The sequence below is a fragment of the Eschrichtius robustus genome, chromosome X (genome assembly GCF_028021215.1).
Source record: "Eschrichtius robustus isolate mEscRob2 chromosome X, mEscRob2.pri, whole genome shotgun sequence".
Taxonomy (NCBI): Eukaryota; Metazoa; Chordata; class Mammalia; order Artiodactyla; family Eschrichtiidae; genus Eschrichtius; species Eschrichtius robustus.
The window spans coordinates 35,200,969-35,210,847 of record NC_090845.1 but is presented as its reverse complement, the minus strand read 5'-3'; the positions used below and the strand labels follow the sequence as shown (position 1 = coordinate 35,210,847).

General features: G+C 40.1%; 1 pseudogene; it reads right to left on the bottom strand.

Annotated features, from left to right (window-relative positions):
- Positions 1 to 6,792: 6,792 nt before the first annotated feature.
- On the bottom strand, positions 6,793 to 8,214 carry LOC137756285 (protein FAM47E pseudogene; annotated as a pseudogene).
- Positions 8,215 to 9,879: the final 1,665 nt, after the last annotated feature.

Here is a 9,879-nt window from a genome sequence, read left to right as displayed (position 1 = left end):
CAGTAATCTCATCTGGCCAGGGAGCACGTGGGCAGCTCTAGCCAGATCGGGTCCCCAGCCAGCAGTCTGGCCCAGCCATGGAACTCGTCCTCCATCCCTGCTTAGGCAGGGTCGCAAGCCAGCAGCCCCATCCAACTGCACAGCGCAGCCTCTAGGCTTGCCCAGCCAGGAACCCAAAGAGTGACTCTGCAAAATCTTGGAACCCCGTGCACAGACTCGCCTGGCTTTGGAGCCCAGCATCCAGCCCCCTGGGTGGCTGAGCCGATTTCCCATGATGTAAGCTATTGAACTACAAGAGTAGCTATTTCATTATCTTGCAGTTCTTCCATGTGCTCTCAATTTCTTCCTCACAATGCAAAGATTTGTTGGGTATGCTATAAATATTATAAACAGTGCTATAAATATTTTCCTTACTTAAAGGCATGGTTTTTATTATACCTACTAAAGATTCTTTAGTTGCTCTAATGATAGATTGAAAAGAGAGCAACATCCTTATCCTCTGCTTAAATGGTAAGAGGTCAGGAGAGTATGACATGGGTATCGCTGGCCATGATATCCAATTCTACTTGGTTTGTGATTTTTACATCCTTCCAGAGTTGAATTTAATTTATCCCTGCTCCTGCCACACAAGTGACAAAGCTGTGGTGGCTGTAACAGGCGAGATGGAAGAGCAGGGTACAACTGGTTCCAGAAAATGAAAGTCCATCTTTATGTTTCCTTTCTTAGAGGCCCTGGTGCTGGGAATGTTCTTCCTCTAGTTTCAGTGGTTGGGGTCCAAGGTTTCAAGGTGAATATTTCATTGTCCATGATATTGCTGAGTGTCAGTGTGGAAATAATACACACAACTAGAAGACTTTGACCTCACACTTGACCTTAGATAATTCAGTTACCTGGAGTTTTCTCAGTTATAAAATGGAGATAATAATTCTTTGGGGTTTCTCTGTGTTATAAACCTCAAAACAAACAAAAAGCCCCACAAAGACTGTGAATGGGCATTTTGAAAACTTTAAGTAGCTACACTAACACAGTTATACATCAGGCTCTCCCTAATTCCTTCTCCTTCTAAAAACTATGGATTTTGAAGTCTCCCTGGTGTTAAGAAGTCTAAATTCTGTTTGCGTCTGTTTATATCTGTATGACAACTAATACCAATGTGGGTAATTGCTGCAGTGACGGAACCCATATAATTTCTCCAGGGAAAATTTTATTTTCACCAATAAGCGATAGGAGGCCTTATTAGTGACTGTTATTTTGCAAATGCACATTTTCATCTTAAGCAAAAGCTAGGATTGAGTGAGGTTTAGTTGAAGACTATCACCCTGGATAAACACCATCAAAAAGTGTTTTTTTTTTTTTTCTTGGCTTCTTTCCTGGGTACCTTTTTAGGACCCTTCTTCCTTACTCCCTCCTCTTTCCCAAATGTATGCTGAGTATCTGTTCTGTGATGTTGGTAGTATTAGGCACTTATATAAAGTAATCCTTTAATTTTCAGCAAAGTTTGAGTTCGCTAATATGGCCTCCGTTGTATAGATGAGGAGACATGCTTCTTGAAGTACAAGGTCACATAACCAAAATATGGAAAAGAAGATATTCTAGTGTGTGTCTTCTGACTATAAATGTGTCGCTATTTCTGTGACATGTGCATATTCTTTAATGCACTTTTAAAATTGAGGAAATTGTAGATAATTGATTCTACTTTTGGTTAAATGGGAGACTTAAATCTCCTTTCTTACCTGTCTTGCACATCACAGCTCTTCTAATGAACTACTGCCCATGGAGTCATTTCACACTACAGTTTGATTTACCTGGTTTATTTATTTCAAAGATAAACTCATTCATTCATGCAGTTGAGTATTTGAGGGCCTGTTATTTACAAGGGGGCGATTTGTGTTAGAATACAATGGGATAAAGTAGATCATGAGCACATTGACTGGGACGTACAGTGTTAACCTTATATACAAAGGAAATGACACGTAGCCCTTGTTTTGGATGTGACTGCAGTGGAAACTCTGAGAAAGGCATGTATTATAATACAAGAAACTCAGATAAATTGTATTTGATCATTAAAAAAAAGAAGGAAAACGAATGAGATCTTTTGAAGAGGAAGAGACCACTTCTGGTAGGGATTGTTTCACATTATGGGAAAAGAAGGAGATGAGGGTAGAATGGGTTTTCATTGTTAAAATGTGAGAGAAAAATTGTAGACTCTTAATAAATCCTATTATTTAAAAAAGCGTCTCCTCTGTTCATTCATTCAGCAAATAGTTATTGAGCATCTGCTTTGTGCTCTGCATTTTCTGTGTAGTGAGAACTTAGAGGCTAATTTAAAATGTCTCTGTTTTCACAGAGGGTTAAGCCTAGAGAAGAGAGGAAATAAAGACATAAACAAATAGGTATACATACCACATCTCGTAGAGATAAATTTAAAGATAAAGCAGGGGAAGGTGGTAGAGAGTGATAGACGGTGATAATTGGGGTGTGGTAGTCTGAGAAGGACTCTCCAAAGAAGTGACATTTGAGCGGTACCTGAATAAAGTGAACCATATGAACATCTAGGAAAAGAACACTGCAGACAGAAGGAAGAGCAAATTCAAAAAGCTCTGAAATGGGGTATTTCTCATTCTCAATGGAGACTTTAGGTTCTCTTCCACGTGTAATGGGTAGGCTTCTGAGCATTGTAACTGGGGAGGAATGTGACCTGATTTTGATGTTTAAAAGATGACTCTGGTTTACTGTGTGGAAAATATTCTACAGTGTGAAAAGAATTGCAGTGGGAAAGCAAGGTAAGAGGCTCTTGCTATTGTGTGGCAAGATATGGTGGCTCAGAGAAGAGCAGTAAGGGTAGAGATGGTGAGAGGCGCTCCCTTTGGGAATATACCGCGAAGTTATATCAAACTTCAGCATGGAATGAGAGAAGTCAAGGCTAGCCTGAGCAATTGGCTGAGTGGTGATGCCATTTACCAAAATGGGGAATATGGCAAGAAGAGCAAATTTAGAAGTAGGAAATTATGTGTTCTTGTGATAATGCCCTTTCTTTCTTTCTTTCATTGAAGTATAGTTGATTTACAGTGTTGTGTTAGTTTCAGGTGTATGGCAAAGTGATTGAGTTATGCATACATACGTTCTTTTTCAGATTCTTTTCCATTATAGGTTAGTACAAGATATTGAATATAGTTCCCTGTGCTATACCGTGGGTCCTTGTTGTTTATCTATTTCTTATTTTTAGTAGTGTATATCTGTTAGTCCCTAACTCCTAATTAATCCCTCCCCCCACCTTTCCCCTTTGGTAACCATAAATTTGCTTTCTATGTCTGTGAATCTACTTCTGTTTTGTAAATAAGTTAATTTGTGTCATATTTTAGATTTCACATATAAGTGATAAAGAAGATGTGGACTGAATATATATATATATACTCACACACACACACACACACACACTAGTTGCCAACATGGATGGAACTAGAGATTATCATACTAAGTGAAGTAAGTCAAACAGAGAAAGACAAATATCATATGATATTGCTTATATGTGGAAGATAATGCTTTATTTTTAATTCCTATTATACATGCTAGTAGAGGTGTCATATGGGCAACTGATCATAGCAATCTGGAGTTCACCGCTGAAGATAAAAATTGGGGGGGGGGGTCACACCTAGAGGGGTGGGATAGGGAGGGTGGGAGGGAGACGCAAGAGGGAGGGGATATGGGAATATATGTATACACATAGCTGATTCACTTTTTTATACAGCAGAAACCAACATAACATTATACAGCAATTATACTCCAATAAAGATGTAAAAAAAAAATAAAAGTATCTACAAAAAATTTTTAAAACTTGGGGGGGTCAATAGATGCATAGAGATAGTAGATACAATCATGCTATTCTATTGAATTACCTGGGGAGTTAGTCCCAAGACTGAGCTCTGGGTGAATCCAACTCTGAGGTCAGAAACAGGAGACTTTGAAATTCAAGTTTCAAACCGAGAAGGAGCAGAACAACAGGAATTGTGGTGTTAGAAGAACAGAAAAATGGGGGATTCCAAAAAGCAATGAGTTACTTATCAGGTCCAACGCTCTTGAATACGATGAAACTATTAACTGGATTTTGCCATGACACCTTATTGGTGACCTCGACAAGAAAGTTTCACTAGCAAAGCAGAACAAAATTCTGGTTGGAGTGAATTCAAGAGACCCTGGGAGATGAAGACGTGGAAACAATGATTTTTTTTTTAAATTAATTAATTAATTAATTTATTTATTTTTGGCTGTGTTGGGTCTTCGTTTCTGTGCGAGGGCTTTCTCTAGTTGCGGCAAGCGGGGGCCACTCTTCATCGCGGTGCCTGGGCCTCTTCACTATCGCGGCCTCTCTTGTTGCGGAGCACAGGCTCCAGACGCGCAGTCTCAGTAGTTGTGGCGCACGGGCCTAGTTGCTCCACGGCATGTGGGGTCCTCCCAGGCCAGGGCTCGAACCCGTGTCCCCTGCATTGGCAGGCAGACTCTCAACCACTGCGCCACCAGGGAAGCCCCGAAACAATGATTTTTAAACGACTCTTTTTGGTAATTTTTCTACAAAGTGGAGCAGAAAATATAGAGTGGTAGCTGGAGAGAAAAATTACGTCAAGAGAATTTTTATTTTGTTTTGTTTGGTTATTTCAGATGATGTGAGTTATGAGAGCCTTTTTTGGTTTTGGTTTGTTTGTTTGCTTTTTAATGACAGGAATTATCCCCCAAAAGACAGAACAATAATATAGGAGACTAAGGAGGCAAATACAGGACAAATATTTAATTGGGCAAAGTGTTGGGATCCAATGCACAAAGGAAAGGCTTTGCCTCAGTAGAATAAAGAGTTCATCCTTTGTCTCCAAGGGGATAGAGGATATGGGTACAGATGTCACTGGCCTGGTAGATGTGGTGATGGGAGGAAAAGACAGTTCTCTTCTAAATTTTTTTATTTTATCAGTGAAGTACAAAGCAATGCTTTGAGAAGGAGAAATGGAAACAGGGTGTTGGACAATTGATGACAGAAATACGATGATCATTGGAAAATGGGAAACTATATTGATGAGGGAAATGGGGCAGAGCTTTCAGCTAGCGTTGAAGGCTCATTTAAGATTCATGCCATATGTAACCAGTCAGTGCGGTATGTGTTTTTCTCTAGCCATATTTAACTGTTGGGGTGCAAGTACAAGAATGGCAGAGATTAAGATTTAACCAGGACTGGGGTTTTCTCAGAAGAATATAAGAGCGGGAGAGAGAGGCGAAGGAGTTAAAAGTAGACTCAAAGAAGGGATAGTAGTGGACGGTGGAGTCTAAGCTGGGAAAGTAAGGAACTGAAAGCAAGGCACAATTAAGTGCCTTGAAAGAGTGGTAAGGGTCACTGGATTGGAAACGTGTTGGGATTGAAGAATTGGAGGTTTGGGAGTATTAAAAGGGGTGATCAACGAGGTAAAAAGCAGGGATCGGAAGGTGGAATAATTGAAATTGAGATTTGAAGTTGGTGTAATTATTGCCCAAAACAAAGTCTAGAGTCTGACTGTAGGGATTGGTGTCTGTAGTGAGATGAGGACAAGACGAATGGAGCTAATGCCAGGATTTGAATGGATAGTCTTTGTGAATATTTAAACCAAGAACGTTGATGAGAGTAGTCACGGGGAGCAAGTCAGGAATTCAGACACTAAGTAACCTCAGTGAAAATGGGGAAGTGAGTGAAAAGGGAGTAGTTGATTGCAATGAGGATGTTGGTGAATCCTACACCCTGATGGCTGTGTTCCCTTCTCACGAGGGTGAAGTATATACACGTACTTCCATTTACGGATAAATTCCTTCATTACTGGAAAGAGAAGTGTGCTGCAAATCTGTGCTACAAATCTTTCTAGCTACAAATTTCCTGTCCCAGGCAATTTTACCTGTTATTTTGGAAATGTAAAGAAGTTGCTTGATTTCTTATGTTGCATTTATGAGTGAGTTTTAAATCGCTATTCATGAAATGCAAAGATTAATCTTACTTGAATAGATATGTGTGGATATTTGATGGTGCTATGTAGTTTTGCTCGCACAGACCTATTTTGCACACTAGATTTGCCAAGGACTTGAAGCTCCCTGCTATTCTGCACCTGTGTTATATGATATGGAAACACTCTTTCACAGTGAATTTTTATGAATATGGTAAAAATTTTAAGTATGTTCAATTGGGAAGCATGACAAAAGAGCATAACTAAAGTTTCACCTATAATTTTGGTAAATAGTTTTCAATCCGTTTTGGGGGCTTGATGCAATCCTAATAAGGGGGATAACAATTTCATTATTAAATGGGGCTAACATTATTTTGGCTGCAGATTTCAAGTTTTGCTTAAGAAAGTAATTGTCATGATGAATTCATTATAATTTTAATACAAATAGAACTCTCTGACTCCTTTTTCTCAGCACAGTTATTTTGAAATGTATCCCGTTTTGTAGCTGACCTAACTGGATCATACTTTTAAAAAGTAATTCTTCTTTTATTTATGGTTTTATTTTTACAAATAATTGATACAACAATGCAGTATTCACAACATTATAAAATGTGAGAAGAGTATATGTGAATATTGATTTCATAATTGATAAAATTTCTATAATATTGATGAACCCAAGCAGAAGGTCACTGAGAAATATTTATAAGCATTAGGTGTTAAATTAACAGATGTAGAATCAAAGTTGTACATGCATGGTGGGATGGACACTCACCATGAGTTCTGATTGATATTAAAATGAGAGAGAGAGAAATAGCCAAGTAAGTAGTAAATAGAAAACTGTCTAAACATCTTCCCGTGCATCATCTCCATTTTGGCTGATTTTTATTACTTTGTGTATAGGAGTCTTAACAGAATCGTCTTTCCATCCCTTCCTGAGGAACAGCCTCTCAGGGATGTCTGGTATCCTGTAGCCCTTGCTTAGAATGAACTCTTTAAATGCTATTATTGTTCCATAACGATCTTCAAGAATGTCGTGTTCAGGAAGCTTCTTTCTAAAACTCCCATCTTCAAGTAAGACGTTGGGGTCAATCGAAGGTTCGTCATTTACTAGCTTTTTCCACAACTTGGGCTTCAGGTACGACGCACCATACCTCATCTCCACCGAGCTGGGTTTATAAGGATTCTGTGGTTTCTGGGGTTTCCTCTCCCAGTTTCCTTCCTCTCTGGATAATTTTATCTTCTCCATTTTCTCTAGCCCGCTGCTGTCCTTTACCTTTGAAGGGACCTGGGTTACTTTCTTCGTGTAGACTGTATCCTGGGCTGGTGGCCGCTCCCAGCCAGCCTCACCCGGTTTCGTGATGAGCGCCTCATCAATGCCCAAGTTTCCAAAAGCAGCAACCCATTTGAAGGATTTACGAATGGCTTTCGGTACTTCTCTGTGAACAGGAGGATCAGTGAGTGAATCCTTTCTGCTTGACTTCTTGTCTTCGTGATGCAAACTGGCTGGATGTGACACAGGAGGCTTCTTTGGAGGTTCCAGGTAGACCTTGGCAGGACGTTTTTTACGAAGCTTTGTGGGGGACTTCGTTCTTTTCCTGGGGCCCTGACAATAAGCCCATGTGTCCTCCAGCTTCCCGTCAGGATCGAGCACTTGCAGCACCTTTAATAAGAGGTCTGCAGGTAGATCTTCCTCCAGATTCGGGTAGAGAGCCAAGGGATGCTTGGTCAGGTGGGCTTCGATGTCCTCCACGAATGCCTTCTGTGCTAGCTGGGCTGGCGAGAGCGTGGAAAACAGGTCTGCTTCCGCGGGCAGCTTTTTCTGACTCTTTTTGGGGGCATGCTGGGGAACTCTGTGAGCAATCACGGGGAGAAAGCCCTCCTTAGGGCTGCGAGTGATCAGATCTTCACAAGGTGGGCAACCCTTCCGGAAGTCGTCCAGCCGCTCTTTCACAAATATCCACCGCCGGCTGTCCAGGGCGGTGGGGAGCTTCGGGAGCATCTTCTTGTGCTTTGCGAAACACTTGGAGGGTAACTTGTCTTTGTACCAGGGCTTGCAGGTCATGCCCAGGGGCATCGGTTCCAGTGGCCCCGGTCCTAGCAGCCACTTCTTGTCCGCCATGGTTCCCCTGGCCCCTGGGGGGGGGGGCCACCGCTTCAATAGTTTGCTGTTCGGGCCTCTCCGGTTGCTAGGAGACCGTGTAGCCAGGTGCAGCCAGGTTCTTCCCGGAGGCGGGTCAACGCAGGCGCCCTGTGAAGCCTGCATTTCTCCCAGGATGGGCGGTGGGTGAAAGCACATTCCTTTCTGTTGTCGTTACTGTTCCGTTGTATGGACGTAGTGCCATTTATTTATCCATTCACCTTCTGATGGACATTTGGGTTGTTTACGGTTTGAGGCTGTTATAAATAAAGCTGCCACAGATATTTGTGTTCCTGTTTTTGTATGTCCATGTACATACTTTCATTTCTCTTGGGTAAACTTTAGCTATGAGTGGCACGGTGGGAGCAGGTGATGTTTTATGTTTTAGACCACCACCAAACTTTTCCAAAGTGGTTGTACTAATTAATATTCCTTCTAGTTGTGTATGAGAATGGCGCTTTGTCTACATACTCCCTAACACTCGGTAAGGGTAGTCATTTTCATTGTGGCTGCTCTAATAGGTGTGTAGTGGCATCTCATTGTGGTTTTAATTTGCATTTCCCTGAGGACTACTGGTGTTGAACATCTGTTCATGTGCTCATTTGCCATTCATATCTCTCCTTTGCTGAAGAATCTGTTCAAACTTTTGCACTTTTTAAAATTGTTCTGCTTGACATCTCTTGTTTTGAGGATTCTTTGTGTATTCTGGATGCACTGTGATCTGTAAATCTTTTTCTCCATCTGTGCTTTGTCTTTCCATTGTCTTAACACCGTCTTTCAAAGGGCAGTTTTTACATTTGATGAAGTCCAGTATATCAGTTTGTTCTTTTATGGATTGTCTTTTTGTGTTGTATATAAGAAAACTGCCTATCCATAGGTCATGAAGACTTTTTTTCACTCTGCTAAAATTTGTATAATCTTAGGTTTTACATTGAGATCTGTCATCTATTTCAATTTAACTTTTTAGATGAAGAATGATATGGATCAAAGTTATTCTTTTTAGTTCTATTTTTTGCCTGTGGATATCCAATAGTTCCAGAATTTTTTTTGAAAAGAGGAGCTTTTCTCCACTGAATTACTTTTGTAGCTTTGGGAGTGTAAGTTGTCCCTATTTTTGTGGGTCCATTTCTAGACACACGTTTCTGTTTCATTGAATCTTCTGTCTTTACACCAGTTCTGCTCTGTGTTGATTATATTTTACAGTAAGTTTAAAATTAGGCTGTATTCGCCCTCCAACTTCTTTATTCTTTTACAAAGTTGTCTTGACTCTTGTAGGTCTTTTGAATTTCTATAGGAATTTTAGAATCAATTTGTCAATGTCTTAAAAAAAAAAAAAACCTGTGGGGATTTTGATTAGGATTTTATGGAATCTACAAATAAATTTTGAGATAATTGACAGCTTAACAATATTGAGTTTCCTGACCCATGACAAAGGTACATCTCTTCATTTATGTATGTATGCTTTCATTTATCTGAGCAATATTTTGTAGTTGTCAGTGTATAGGTCTTTCACATCTTTTTTGTGTTCAGCCTCTCCGAATTTCTATTTCATCTCTTTTTGCCTTTAATTTCTACTATGGAAAGATACAAAGTTTGTTCTTGCTGAACTATCAAGAAAGCTCTTATCTTATTACTTAAATAATTCAATGGAAAGAGCATGACAGTGAACATTTATGTTATTATTTCCAGACTTGCAAAAGAAACCACCACCAAGATGATGTGTTGTGTAAAGTACGTACAACTTTAATAAAAGAAACAAATCAGCCATTATAATTGGAAGCATACTAGAAC